This window comes from Myotis myotis, unplaced genomic scaffold (genome assembly GCF_014108235.1).
Source record: "Myotis myotis isolate mMyoMyo1 unplaced genomic scaffold, mMyoMyo1.p scaffold_m19_p_8, whole genome shotgun sequence".
NCBI lineage: Eukaryota > Metazoa > Chordata > Mammalia > Chiroptera > Vespertilionidae > Myotis > Myotis myotis.
In genome coordinates this window covers 81,932,965-81,948,767 of record NW_023416390.1, presented here as the reverse complement: position 1 = coordinate 81,948,767, position 15,803 = coordinate 81,932,965, and the positions used below count along the sequence as shown (strand labels likewise).

Genomic DNA, 15,803 nt, shown 5'->3' with positions numbered 1-15,803 from the left:
CTCAAACTTAGGTCTTCTGACACAACAGCCCATTAATGTAGCCCCAAAGACAATTCGCTTAATTTCCTTTCAACCCCAATTTCCTCACTTGTAATTTATTATGATGTTGGGAAAACAAAATGCCGTATGTAAAGCACCAAAAGGGTCTTCTTTTGTTTCTTTCAGCAACTTTTTGCTTGTCTTCATGTTTATTTGACTAATGTTTCTAAATAGGTTAAAAGTCTGTGTAGCTGGAACCAAGTTTAAGGTATATATATATATATATATATATATATATATATATTTTTTTTTTTTTTTCCCACTCTACCTGCCATTACAAAGTATATGTTTCCATGTCCTAATAATTTGGTTCCTCACAGCCAACATGGAAAGTAGACAAGGAAGGTATCCGCATTCATTTTGACATTTTTTTTTTTTCAAATAAGCGATCTCAGGCTCAGGATTACATGATTCACCCAAGCTCACATAACTAAGGAGATTGAACTGTAATTTTAAATTGGCTTTCTGATTCCAAATCCAGAATTTTCCTGTATATCTGGGGCTTTCAATTATCTACCTACATCCTGATTTTTATTTATTGATTGTTGCTCTCAGCATGTCGTCAGCAAAATCATTGGTGAAGCTCAGTGTGATAAATGGCAGTGACTCTGCTATTGGTGTGAGGACACAGTGGTGTGTGGTAAAGGCACGGCCCCGGGCCCCAAGGTTTCTGATGGAGTAGGTCTAATGTAGGGCCCAAGTTCTTGTATTTTTTTAAATATATATTTTTATAGATTTCAGAGGGGAAGGGAGAGGAAGAGAGAGATAGAAACACCAATGATGAGAGAGAACCATCAATTGGCTGCCTCCTGCACGCCCCCTCCTGGGTATCGAGCCCCCTGACCAGGAATGGAATCCTGACCTCCTGATTCATAGGTTGATGGTCAACCACTGAGCCACGCCTGCCAGGCCAAGTTGTATTTTCACAAGTTCCCAGGTGAGACTGATGCTGCTGCACTGGAATCAGACTTAGAGAATCACTGGCCCAGTTTCTTGCTGCTCATGTGTGGTCTGCGGAACAGCAGCATCCGCCTCCCTTGGAAAGTTGTTAGAGATGCAGAGTTTCAGAACTTATCCCAGGTCTGTTGAATTATAATTTGCATTTTACTAAGATTTGTATGCATATAAATGAGACGCTCTGGTTTGATACACTAGGTGTCAGTCCTAGGTGCACATTAGCATGACCCGGGGAAATATAAAAACATACATGCTTGGGTCTCTCCTAAAAGATTTGAATTTACTTGATCTAGAGTATAAGCAGGCATAAGTATTTAAAAAAAAAATGCTTCCCAGGGGACTCGAGGGTGCAGACAGGGTTGTGAGCCACTGGCCTGGAATCCATCATTTCCCACACTTGCCTTAGCTCAAGAAACATCTGACAACCTGATTATAAAGCAAGTTCTCAGGCACCTTTTATAAAAATGCTCAGGACATCAAGGAGGGCATATGCAGTATAATTTTAACAAGATTTTTAAGCAGTCTTATTGCTAGATAAGTTTGAGAATTCTACTCCAGAATTCTACACCTATTCCTCAAATAAACAAACTGCATGTTGGTAACATTCTTAACTACAGTAGCATATTTACAGTGCCTCAATTAACACTTTAAATTTCATCAAATAATTTAAAGGACTATACTTTATAAAGAATTTATTGAGTTCTTCAGAGATCAGTTTTATTTTAATGGGATGAAACAATTAAGCTTGAAGGATGGGAAATTTTGACTCTAGCCCTGGCTGTGTCCACATATCAGTGCTGACTTTATTTATCATCCTTAGATGTCAGCTTCCTATTTATATATAGAAAAGGGCACACTGAATGACTATGTCTCTAAAAAGTGTCATCATTTAGGTAATGGTGATGAAATGTGTAACAGCCATCAGAAGGTTAACTGCCAACATAATGATACGTGGAGTTGGGGCATGGATTCTTCCTTGTGGATTCTTGTCCTACGAAGTTTGAAGAATAAATTTGTAGACTAAAAGATTGTAAATAAAAATGTGGAAGTTTATTGGAAGCATATGCAAAATCCCCCGGGAGAGGGGTCCCCAAATGGGAAAAGCCTTCTCTCTCTCTCTCAAATGAGAAAAAATCTAAATCTTGTTCTGAGTCACTTTGTCTCTGGTTTATATATGCTGGTAGCTCTTTGTCTGAACATGACCCTTTTTAATTGGACCCTTCCTTAATTTTTGACCCCTTTGCTTTCTTAATTAGTCATTCTTCTGCAGAGTATCAGTTTCAAAGGTCAAAGCCCACATGGTGCCCCCTTTCTCTTCCCCTCATCTGTCAACATTCCTGTATCCTCTGTGACTGTATGCCTTCTTCCCCACTTATCTTACAACATTTCTTTATCCTCTGTGAAGCATTCTGGTGGCTCCAAGCCCCCACCTATGCATTCCTCTCCCATGGACCTTCCTTATTCCCTAAAACTGCCTGCCCTGTCTCTAAAATTCCTTTCAATAACATTTTATTTCAATATCTGGTGCCTTTTGACCTATATTTCAAAATGTCTTTATTGATGTAGTCGACTCTCAATTCCTCCCTAAGACCTCCAGTAATATAAGTTTCAAGCAAAGCTGAGCAGTAAGGGAGAACAATGTCTTGACCAATTCATAACAGTGTCTCAAAATGGGAAAACTGGGATCCAGTCTTAAGTGGGTTTATAGCCTGTGCTGGGTGATTTTAAGGTAAGTCTCACAAAGTGGGGACCTGGTTGAGATGAGGCAGAGAGAGTATATGACCTAAACATTTTGGATTGATGAGCACAGTAAAGTGAAGTGAGGGTTTTGAAGGTAAGTCTTGATGGGACAATTATTTATTTTAAAAAGTAAGCTCTTTAGTTGGTTTATATAGCCATATATTTCCAGGAGCAAGCAACTATTTTTTTTTTTTTTTGCAGAGTCCAGTATTATGTAGAACAAATGCAGGAAAATACTTTTCCTACTAGAATAGTTTAACACAAGAACACAAAGGATTTTTGTTTAGGTTCTCAGCATTGAACTAAAACACATTTATAGAGTTTTTCCAGTTAAAATAATCATTTGGGTATCCTAAAGAGTTTTGTGTGGAGAATCCTGGCTTCTTTCCCCTTAGAGTGTGGCCAGCTTCTCTCTTTTCTGAGATCTGGATTCTTTAGCTAGATATCCCCCAATTAGGGATCTTTTGTATCTACACACCAGGGGGACAATCACCAGGCTCATCCCCTAAGGCTTTCAGGATCACAGTTACTCCAGGTCATTGACAAAGTACACTGTTAAGTCCCAGAACTGTTTGCCCCTTCAGCCTGGGTGACAGTCAGTTCCCCTCTAACAGGAGGCTAATCTCGGCAGGTGCTCCCTCCCTCAGGCATCCAGGGGTCTGAGGTCCAGGATTCTTTATTCATGGTGCTTCATGCAGAGTGCAGAGGCCACCCACTGCGAAGCTGCCTGGTGTGGCATGAACTTTTGTTATGAGAAATAAGAATCCAGAAATATTTCAAATAAAGGCGATTGCTGGGTTAGAAAATGGAAACTGAGCATGTCAGCAAGCACTCAAGCTGAGAAAAATAGTTCAAATAGCAGGGGCAGGAAAGAGCAGTAACTAGCCATCTGCAAGGGGAGGGGGTAAGGAAAGTACCACATATTAAACAAAGGCTGTGATTCCACAAATATGGAGAGTCATGCATCACTTGACAACAGGGGACTTTCTGAGAAATGTGTCCTTAGGTACTTCATCTTTATATGAACATCAGAGAGTGCACTGACACAACATAGGTGGTACAGCCTACTACGCACCTAGGCTGTATGGTCTAGGGCAGTGATGGCGAACCTGACATGCGGGTCAAAGGTGACACGCGAACTCATTTTGGGTGACAGGCAACGACAGAGACAAAAAATTGCATAATTCAAATATTTGTCTCTCACAACGGCCAGAGTTGGGCATCACTCAAGTAATATTATTACTCACGTTACTTATGATCGATAATGCAATTCTAAAACCGGATGTAAACATGTACATCGGTGTTGCGTAGCAAAGACACATAGTGAAAACATCCAAGCTACATTGTCCCAATATTGACATTAATATAAAAAGGTTAAGAATTGCACTATAAAGAGATTAATCTTTACTCATGACATTTTATTTTTACTTGAGTGACAAAATGCCCAATTCTGGAAACGGCCTCGTTATTGCCAATATGTGCCTCGGGTAAGTTTCCCATGCGTTCGGGTGAATTCTGCAAACAGACGCACCTGATCGCCATGTTCGTTAGGAGACAGGAGTGGGAGGGTTAGAAGAAAAAGATATACAGTGCAACAGTGCTCGACAAGACATTCTGCGTGTCAGATAATTGATTACAGCACCATATATTTGTTGGTTATACATACTATCTTTGAATTGTTTTGCACCAGGAGTCAGTGCAACAACACTGCAAAAAGTTAATAGGTAAGAAACCTATCAACCTTTTATACAAAAAAATGCTGTGATTTATGTTTATTTATTTTTGCAGCCTTGTGATGGAGAATCAAAAAAATAAAAAAGCAAGATTGAATGATAAAGGAAGTGGAAGTAGCAGTAGCTGACCCTTTCAAGACATCTGGACCGAGATGTACGGGATTTGTCGACAGCAACAACAGATCATTGTGCATACTGTGTAATGAAACGGTAGTAAGCAGAACGTGGAATGTAAAGAGACATTCTGAAACTAATCATTGTCAGCTCTTGAAAAAAAGTATCGATGAAAGGAAGGAATACATTTCTAGGCAGCTACACCTCTATAAAAGTCAATCAAATTCCATCATTACATTTGTAAGATGCTCTACAAATTTAATATCAGCAAGTTACTGTATTGCTCACTCCATAGCTCAGCATGGAAAAGCCCTCAGTGACGGAGAATTTATTAAGGAAACATTTCTAAGATGTGCACCAGCTCTATTTCACGATATGAAAAATAAAGATGACATTATTAAAAGAATTTCTGAGTTACCACTCAGTAGAAATACTATCAAAGACAAAATGATAGATCTTAACAAAAATGTACATCAATTAAAAAAAGACTTAAATAGTTGTAAAAATTTTTCGATTTCTCTTGGTGAAACTACTGATGTCACATCAAATGCTCGGTTGGCCATTATTGCTAGATATTCTGATGGTCTCACAATGAGAGAAGAGTTGATAAAGTTAGAATCAGTGCCAATAAGTACATCAGGAAATGAAATATGTAAGGTTGTTATAAAAACATTCAGTGACCTAAACATTGATATCTTTAAAATTATGTCAGTCAATGGCAGATGGGGCACCAAATATGGTGGGGAAAAATGTGGGATTCCTGAAATTGTTTATGGAAGCTATTTAACATCCACTTGTATCTTTTCATTGCATTATCCATCAGGAGGTGTTGTGTGCCAAATCGGGATTCTCAGAATTGAATGATTTAATGTCAGTTGTAACAAAAATTGTGAATTTTATAGCTGCTCGAGCCCTTCACAAGCGAGAATTTTCTGCACTTTTACAGGAATTTGATTCAACCTACAGTGGACTGCTGATGTTCAATAATGTGAGATGGCTGAGTCGAGGTAAAGTACTTGAGTGATTTGTGGAGTGCTTTGAAGAAATTACGGTATTTATTGAGAAGAAGGATCTCAGATCAATGATCATAAGTGGGTCAGCAATTTGATGTTTTTTACAGATCTCTCTGCTCATATGAATGAACTGAACTTAAAATTACAAGGTTTTGGTAAAAGTATTGACGTTATGTTTGGATACATCAAATCTTATGAAAGTAAACTTAAAATTTTCAAGCGAGATATTGAAACTAAAACTTATAAGTATTCTCCTCGGATAAAAAAGTATTTCGAGAAGGCCACTACAACGAGTGTAATGGAGTTCATACTAATGTACCAGAATATAGTAAACTCGTTATTTGAACAGTTCAGTGAAAGATTCAAACAACTTAGAAGCCTAGGACAGACCATTAAAATAATTAAGTATCCGGATGTAGTTGTTTACAGTACTTTGGAATTGAAGGATTTCCAATGGATGCAAATGGATGATTTAGAGATGCAACTTGCAGATTTTCAAGGTAGCATTTGGACTCATGTGTTTGTCGACTTAAGGTCGAAACTTAAAAATCTGGAACAAAATCATTTGAATAATGAAGAAGAGTGCAACTAGGAACAAGAAATTTTGAGTGCTTGGAACAGATTACCTGACACTTTTAGTGACATAAAAAATCTAGCAATAGCTTTGCTAACAATTTTTTCATCAACATATTTTTGTGACACTTTGTTCGCAGCATTAAATAATATTAAAACAAACAAAAGAAGCCGGCTAACAGATGAAGTTAGTGGCGCTTGCTTGGCCTTGAAGTGCACCAAGTATGAACCTGTAATCAAAGAATTAGCAGACAAACTTCAGCACCAAAAAGTCACTAATTTCTAGTTTTCATACCATTTGATTATTACTTTTTATTATTATTTTTTCCTAAATGTACATTGTTTTTCTGTTTTTGTTCATTTTATACATATTTTTTGGTTGATTTTTCTTTGTTAAATGGCATTTAAATATATAAAATAAGTATCAAAAATATAAATCTTTTTTTTTACTATGGTTGCAAATATAAAAACAAATTATGAATATTTCTATATGTGACATGGCACCAGAGTTAAGCTAGGGTTTTCAAAATTTTGACACGCTGAGCTCAAAAGGTTCGACATCACTGGTCTAGGGGAACTCTCTACCTTCTGCTCAATTTTGCTGTGAACCTGAAACTGCTCTGATAAATAAAATCTAATTTTTAAAACATTTGTATTGATCTCATAGAGGAAGGGGGAGGGATTAGAGATAGAAACATCACCGATGAGAGTGAATCATTGGTTGGCTGCCTCCTGTATGCTCCACACAGGGGATTGAGCTGGCAATGGGGTATATGCCCTGACCGGGAACTGAACCATGACCTCCTAGTTCATAAGTCAACGCTTAACCACTGAGCCACACCAGCTAGGCCATAAAGTCTACTTTTAAAAAGCTAGCTATAATATGTTCAGCTCTAAAATTTTATTATTCTAAATGATTTTTTTAAAATTTTCGTTTTGTACTACTATAATTTTATTTGTTTATTCATTCTTTTTTTAATTTAATTCTCACTTGAAGATATTTATCCATTGCTTTTTGGGGCTAGTGGAAGGGAGAGAGAGCAACAGAAACACCAATGGCAGAGAGAGATATGGATTGGTTGCCTCCTGTATACCTCTGATCAGCCCTCATGACCAGCCCCAGGAGCCTACAACCCAGGTATGTGTCCTTGACCAAAATAAAACACAGGACCCTTCACTTCCCAAACTGACACTCTATCCACTGAACAAAACTGGCTAGGGCATTATTCTCAATGTATTTAAAGAAGAAACAATTCCTGGGCACTGATCTTGAAAACCAGTTTTAAAGTTTGATTTGTGTCTCCCAACACAGTTAAACATTTTTAAGGCAATATGAACGAGCATTCTTTAAAAGTAACAACATTCTGTTATCATTTTAAAAGGCACTTTTACATAAATCACCTAACATTTACATAAATCACCACAAACATTTACATAAATCATCACAAAAATATTTATACTCAAGTAGCATAGTAGATTTTTAAAATGCTCAATAGTACAGCCCTGCTTTCAACACTAACATGTCATGTATGCTGAGCAGCCAGTGGCACAGGTATCCTGAGTGTAGGGAGCGGCTATAGGGTCAAGCCTCAGGCTTACTTGTGGCAGGGCCACAAACAAGTCCCAGCCTGGAGGGCAGAGCTCTGCTACCACAAGTAAGGCTGATCTTGTAGCCCTCCGTAATTCCTTCCTAAGTAGCTAATGTGCTGCGGGAGGTGCAGCAAGTGTTGTCAAAACAAGAACATTTGTATACAAGTTAATCTACTCTTATTTTAATCAGACTATACAATAAAGCATTGGCTTGCAGGCTGGGTGTTTTGTGTCCTCATCTAGGCATGGGAGATGCACAGAGCCCCAGCTGTATTCTCTTGTCTGTCTTTCCTTCAGTCCTTCACTGCTCTTCCTCAGGTTCACCCTTGGCCATGCTGGTGAGGCATACCTGAGGTCTGCGTTTTTTTTTCTGATAACCACCAGGGATGAATCCAATCTTTACTCAATAACTCCACTCCTACCCATCACTCCCCACCTCCCAACCCCCACCCGTACCCTAGGCTGACTGCTACAGCTGTTTGGGTGAAGCAGGATCAGGGAGGCCCCATGCAGAAGCTAAGTCCCAGTGGGTGGCTTGTGCTGGGCCCTCTTCCCTGACCTCAGGAGTAGAGCATGAGACTGAGGGGGAAGAATGCTGGGGGCTTCTGCTGGGAGGGGAAAAAGAAGGAGACACCCATTTATTGAGCTCTTACTCTATGCCAGGCCCAATGCCATGCCCTCGACATGCACCATCTCTTTGGATCTTACAAGCATCCACCAAGCTGGGTGAGCACCATGATCCTCATTTTGCAGGGGAATTGGGTTCTTGCCTAAGGTCCCGCCTGAAAAAGTACCAGCCCCTGAAACCTTAGCTTGGAGTCTTCATTTGGGTGCTCTTTGATTAGGGTCACTGTGAAGGGTTAACTTTATGTCTCAACTTGACAGCGCTAAGGGTTGCCCAGGTAGCTGGTAAAACAACACTGGGTGTGAATGGATGGGACTAGCTTTTGATTCAGTAGATGAGTAAGGAGATCTTACAGTGCTGGTGGGCTTCCTCCAAATTCTGGGGGAATGAGAGGAATAGAAAGAGGAAAGATGAATGAATTGTCTCTTCTTTGGCTGAGATGTCCATCTTTACATACAAACACACACACACACACACACACACACACACACACACACACACACACACACCTTGGATTTCAGAGAGGAAGAGTCAGGGATAATAGAAACATCAGTGATGAGAGAGAATCACTGATCAGATGCCTCTTGCAACACTGCATGTGCCTTGACAGAGAATAGGACCGTGACCTCCTGGTTCATAGTTGAAGCTCAACCACTGAGCCTTGCCAGCCAGGTGTGAGATGGCTATATATACACCTGCCCATATACATTGGAGTTCCTGGTTCTCAGAGCTTCAAACTCCTGGATTTCCACCAGCTGCCCTTTATTCTTTGGCCTCTGAGTGGGAGTTACAGCATGGGCTCCCTGGCTCAGACCTCCAGATTTAGACTGAGCTATACCATTGGCTTTACTGTTCTCCAGTTTGCAAAGCACAGATTATAGGGCTCAACGTATGAGCCTATTTCTATAAATGTCTTGCATACGTCCATGTAGCCCCTATTGGTTAGTATGGAGAACACTGCCTAATAGAGGGACCTAGCACAGGCAGTACCTCACCCATTTCATTTACCCAGTTCTTCTGTTAACCATCTGACAGACTGACTTCAAAACATGATACACTAGGCTTCCTCCATAGAGAGACTTGAGAGAGGTTATGAGAATAATGCCAATTCCCCATAAAAATGACCTTTCTCTCCCCCTCACCAGGCTTATATTTTAATGTGGTATAAAAATACTAGGGAAAAGTCTTATGTCCCCTAATAACTTTAGTATTTTGGTCAAAGGAATTTGGATGATTTTCCTGGCTGCAATCAGGTTAATTCCTCAACACCAGGCTGACAGGCATGGGCTACGAGGCCCAGCAGCTCCGTTCCTCTGCTGTGTGGACAAGCCCTTCTGGAACTGGGGGCCCTGCCCTATGCCCCGAACCCGCCCTGGCAAGAGTCCTAAGACTCGTGGGTTCACCAGCAGCACCATGCGGACCGCTCACATACCGGTTCAGAGCCAGCAGCAAGTCCCCTTCACTTCAGGGGTTAGCGGACCACGTAGCAAGTCGCATTGCATCCACCCACTGAGCAGCCACAAGGAGGTCAGAGATGCCCAGAGAGAAGGAAAAACCTGGAGGGAGTGATAAAATGGTGCTGAGCCCTGCAGCCGAACTGCATCCCAGCAGCTCCAGTGTCTGATGCTGAGCCCTCCACACCTTTTTCCATCAGTAACTGAGGTGTAAAATGGGGAGAAAGGTTAAGACATGACAGAGGACCAGACGGTGGCCTTTGAAATTGTCTTTATTTCTGAACATTCCTTTATAACCATCCACCCCAGGGTTAACTCCCATAGATGCACCTTGAGCCCAAATCCCCACCCCTCCTCAAGCAAATCAGATTCACGTTTCTGATTAAAGACACTTTGCCTTTTTGAGGTCCCTCAAACTCCCCAACCTTTGCCCCTGCAATCCTGTACCTGGCCTGGGTCCCTCCCTTTCCCCATTCACACTGAGCATGAACCTGAAATGTGAGTGGCCCCTGCATACTGCACCCCAGTCTGAGGTTTGTTTCCAGGGGCTTAGAAGGAAGCCCTTGTTAGGTGCACCTGGTGAGCAGGGTCACATCACGGGCTCCATGTCATGAAAATGCCACGTGATAAAACTCTATATCTCTGCAGCGCTTGGTGGCAAGATGGATGGTCCTGGGTTGTCCTAAATCCCTCAGTGTCCCCGTGAGCTCAGCCTGGATCAGGGCAACTCTCTCCTGGTCCACAGTCCCTTGGGTCCTGTAACACTCCAGGGGGACGGGGTACAGCTCGAGCTCCAAACTGCGCAGCCCAGCTGTGTGGCGCAGCAGCTTCTCCACGGTCGCCATAGAGAAGTTGTTCTTAGGGATGGTGAAGTCCCTGAGCTGGTGGCAGCGGCTCAGGGCAGGCAGGATGGCCTCGACTTGGGAGTCCGCCATCGCACAGTTATTCAGGCCCAGGTCCTGGAGGGTGGGTGCCACTGCCTCCAGCAGAGCTCAGAGGGGCTCAGGACTGAAATCCGCAAGGCTGAGGCCAAATAGATCCAGGATCTTCAGCTGCCTGAGGTTCGGGCACTGGAACAGGTGTGTCAGGTCTGAATGCGTCAGCTGCTGGCTATATATTATGGAGAGTTTGTCCAAGGGTGTCTGCAGGCACCTGGGGAGACAGAGGGGTTAGTTCCTAGGGACGGGGGTAGCCGGTAGACGGGGTCCTGCAGGTGGCAGAAGATGGATTTGCCCAAGCCCAGGGCTGTCTTCACAATCTGATGAAGGCCAGCAGTCAGGACACCCAGTCTCCTTTTAGGCTGGGACAGGTTCACGACATCACCAGAGCTTCCTGTCCTCACCTGCCAAGCAGAGCACTGCACTCTGGAGGGTGACTGGACAGAAGGAAAACATGGCACTAACAGGTTTGACTCCGTGGATAGAGCATTGGCCTTTGCATTGACGTGTCTCAGGTTTGATTACCACTCAAGCACATGCACCTCATTTGCAAGCTCAATCCCTGGCCCTGGTTGGGGCATGAGCAGGGGGCAACCAATCAATGTGTCACTCTCACAAAGATGTTTCTCTCCCTCTCTTCCCCTCCCTTCCACTCTCTAAAAATCAATGGGAAAAATATCCTCAGGTGAGGATTTAAAAGAGAGAGAGAGAGAGAGAGAGAGAGAGAGAGAGAGAGAGAGAGAGAGAGCCTGGAAAGATCGTGCAGCAACAATTGGGAGGCCAGTCTGCAGAGGCGACTTCCACCACAAACCACCTGTCACTCTTTGCAGTCCTTTCCCTCCCACTCCCTTAGCTGCGGAATCCTGCCTTTCCTGTTCTACTAATGACCTTCCTGGAGCCCAGGGCCACCTCTGACAGACGGGGAAGCTGAGACAGGCTCATGTGTGTTCACATGGCCGGTGGGCACAGAGCTTCTGTCTGGAAATGCTCCATCCGATGTGGCTTTTCCTCCTCCCTCCCCCTTCCTAAGTCCTGGTCACTTAGACATCTCTCCCTAAGGAAGGATTCAGAACCCGGCTCGCTGGGTCACTCACTGAGCCAGTTCTGCTACCCCTCCTGACAGGCAGATTTTAAAACATGCTTCTCTAAGGTGCTCACGGGACACCACCCTCAAAGCAGCAAACAAGACCACTCCCTTGCCATTCTGGAGCTGCGTCCACTGTTCCACAGCTCACCTGAGCATCTGGTCCAGACGGCCTCGGCGGAAGGAAAGAGAACACACGTCGAGCTCCCGAAGGTGCCGAAGCCTGATCACCTGAGAGAGGAATTGGGAAAAGGATCGCTGCTTCTCTTGCTCCTGCTCCTCTTCCTCCTGCCACTCCTGCTCCTCCCTCTCCAACTCCTCTTCCTGCCTTTCCCACTCCTGCTCCTCCCTCTCCAACTCCTCTTCCTGCCTTTCCCACTCCTGCTCCTCCCTCTCCAACTCCTCTTCCTGCCTTTCCCACTCCTGCTCCTCCCTCTCCAACTCCTCTTCCTGCCTTTCCCACTCCTGCTCCTCTCTCTCCAACTCCTCTTCCTCCTGCCACTCCTGCTCCTCCCTCTCCAACTCCTCTTCCTGCCTTTCCCATTCCTGCTCCTCCCTCTCCAACTCCTCTTCCCGCCTTTCCCGCTCCTGCTCCTCTTCCTCCTGCCACTCCTGCTCCTCTCTCTCCAACTCCTCTTCTTGCCTTTCCCATTCCTGCTCCTCCCTCTCCAACTCCTCTTCCTGCCTTTCCCATTCCTGCTCCTCCCTCTCCAACTCCTCTTCCCGCCTTTCCCGCTCCTGCTCCTCTTCCTCCTGCCACTCCTGCTCCTCTCTCTCCAACTCCTCTTCCTGCCTTTCCCACTCCTGCTCCTCCCTCTCCAACTCCTCTTCCTGCCTTTCCCACTCCTGCTCCTCCCTCTCCAACTCCTCTTCCTGCCTTTCCCACTCCTGCTCCTCCCTCTCCAACTCCTCTTCCTGCCTTTCCCATTCCTGCTCCTCTTCCTCCTGCCACTCCTGCTCCTCTCTCTCCAACTCCTCTTCCTGCCTTTCCCATTCCTGCTCCTCCCTCTCCAACTCCTCTTCCTGCCTTTCCCACTCCTGCTCCTCCCTCTCCAACTCCTCTTCCTGCCTTTCCCATTCCTGCTCCTCTCTCTCCAACTCCTCTTCCTGCCTTTCCCACTCCTGCTCCTCCCTCTCCAACTCCTCTTCCTGCCTTTCCCACTCCTGCTCCTCTCTCTCCAACTCCTCTTCCTGCCTTTCCCATTCCTGCTCCTCTCTCTCCAACTCCTCTTCCTGCCTTTCCCACTCCTGCTCCTCCCTCTCCAACTCCTCTTCCTGCCTTTCCCACTCCTGCTCCTCTTCCTCCTGCCACTCCTGCTCCTCCCTCTCCAACTCCTCTTCCTCCCTCACCTCCTGCTCCTCTTCATGTTGTTCTTCCTCCCCCTCCTCCCCCTGCTCTTCATCCTCATCCTCTTCAGACAACACATTGGTGTGGGGGAGAGAGAGTCTCTGCAGGTTACTCATCTGACCCAGGTAGAGAGCAAATGTCCCCAGGGTGGGCAGGTCCCAGGTGCAGTTCACTTCCACCTCCTGGATGCAGTCCAGCTTCACCTTATCCAGGACCCTCTGACCCTCTGGAAGGGCACCTCAGAAAACCTCAGGGCCTTGCAGCACAGGTGTAGCAACCCTTCCCTCTGCTGGGCCCATTGGATAGTGTGCATGAAAAACTTATCCCGGTCCCTTTCAGTTAAGTTAAGGTCTAGGAACACCTCCAAGAGAGCCAGGGGATGCTCATTGTTGGGGCTGGAGCTGTGCACAGTCACTCATCGTGTCGGTGAACAATGCCAGGCGTTGTCTCCAAGCCACATATCCCAGAAGTTGGCACCCGTGTCCCTTAAATCCAGCACCCACAGTTTCCACCTCCTGTGGGGAAAGCAGGACATTAGCTGAGATTCTTGCAGGTCAACAGGGCATTGGCTGAGATGCTTTATGGACTGTGTGTGTCAGTGGTTGAGCATCTACCTATGAACCAGGAGGTCACAGTTCAATCCCCAGTCAGGGTACATGCCTGGGTTGCAGGCTCAATGCCCAGTGGGTGGGGGGAGTGTGTGTGTGTGTGTGTGTGTGTGTGTTTGTGTGTGCAGGAGGCAGCTGATCAATGATTCTCTCTCATCATTGAAGCTTTTATCTCTATCTCTCCTTTCCTCTCTGAAATCAATACAAAAAATGTGTTGTTTTTTTTAAAAGATCAACTGAGTGAGGGCAGGTCGGAATGAGATTGAGTGTCTGAGTTGAGGCACCAATCAGACTGCACCCCCACCCTGAGCTTCTACTTTGAATCCCAGGGTCAGCTTCTCCCTTGCCCTCCTCCTCCCTCTGCTTTGCTTTGCTCATCTCCTTCCCTTCCATCCCTCCTGCTCAGCACTTCGAGTACCTTGAAGTACCACTGGGAGGAGGCAGGGCAGGTTTTGCAGGTGCCCCTGCCCAGTAGGCATTCCTCCGCTTCCCACAGTGAGCTGCACAGTGTGCAAGGGCTCCCTGAGCCTCACTGGCACCGTCAGAAACTTCAGGTCCACCCTTAGGCCCTCCACCGGCCCTGACCCCCATTGTCTCCCAGATGCTCAGTCAGGATCCTACCTGGAGCAGCCTTACCTGGGCCAAACCTCCTGGGTAAGCAGAACGTCAAGCGCATCAAACACGGCTTTTAAGGCCATGGCCCTGGGTGGGGCGTGATCAGGGGGACGCTGCATCAGGATCCCCAGAGGGAGGACAGTGAAGGGCCAGGCTTGGGCCATCGCCTTCAGGAGCTTGCAGTGGTGTCCACTACGGTAGGCCAGGACTAACAGGTCCGGAAAGAGCTCGGCGGGCAGGTACTCCAGAGCTGCGATGGTCAAGGCCTGGTCCCTCAGCAGGCACTTTGCTGCCAGCTTCAGGAGAGTTGGTGTCGTCTGGATGCTCATCTTCAAGGTGCTCAGAAAGGAATCCTGCCGCAACGTCTAGGGAACAAGACATCCTTGTCAGGCCAAGCCTTTGAGCCCCATCAACTCACTCCCCTTCCCTCAGAGGAATCAATTCAGGGCCAAAGCCACTGCCTGGCAATGGTGAGAGCCTCCGTTTAGTGAGTCCCATTCTGGGCTCGGTGGCCACAGAGCCATAGCTCGCCCCTGCAGGCCCCCAGACAAGCATCTCAGAAGCACCCACATCTTTCATTCCAGTCTGACTAGCAAGTGGGTACTCAGGGGCCTAAAAGCTGACCCCTACCTTTTTTGGGAATAAGTTTCAGACCCATCTAGGGACACAAACTAAATAGTTAAAATGTCCAAAAATAAAACCCCCAACAGTTAAGATGTTTTCATTGAGGGTGGTGGGGTGTGTGGGGGGAGGTGTCAGGGAATCAGCTTGTTTAGACATTTAAAAATAATCCAAAGCCCAAATCCAATGTTTGGAATTCAGGTAAAGCTACACTTAGAGGTGAAATCAAAGCATTCAATCTGTTAGTTTATAATGAAACAAAAAGGACCCTAGGTGGTTTGCCTCAGTAGATACCGGTTCAGCCTGTGGACTGACGTGTCCCGGGTTTGATTCTGGTCAAGGGCACATGCCCGGGTTGTGGGCTCCATCCCCAGTTGAGGTTTGAGGAGGCACCTGATCAATTATTCTCTCTCATAATTGCTGTTTCAATCTCTCTCTTTCCCCCTCCCTTCCTCTCTGAAATCAATAAAAATACATTTTAGAACAAAAGAAAGAAAGAAAGAAAGAAAGAAAGAAAGAAAGAAAGAAAGAAAGAAAGAAAGAAAGAAAGAAAGGAAGGAAGAAAGAGAGAAAGAAAGAAAGAAAATGGAAAGCTCTTCATGCCAGGTCAGGCTTCGTGCACCGTGAGGCCGGCTGCCTTAGCTGAGGTTGGTAACTCACCTGCTGTGACCGGGTTGGCTGGGGCTCAGATCTCAGACCTGGTCAAGAACCACGGCACTGACTGCAGAGCTGGAGGACTCTGAATCTCTCC

At 45.3% G+C, this 15,803-nt stretch overlaps 1 pseudogene; it reads right to left on the bottom strand.

Annotated features, from left to right (window-relative positions):
• Positions 1 to 10,446: 10,446 nt before the first annotated feature.
• Positions 10,447 to 15,065, bottom strand: LOC118662086 (annotated as a pseudogene).
• Between the last annotated feature and the right edge of the window lie 738 nt (positions 15,066 to 15,803).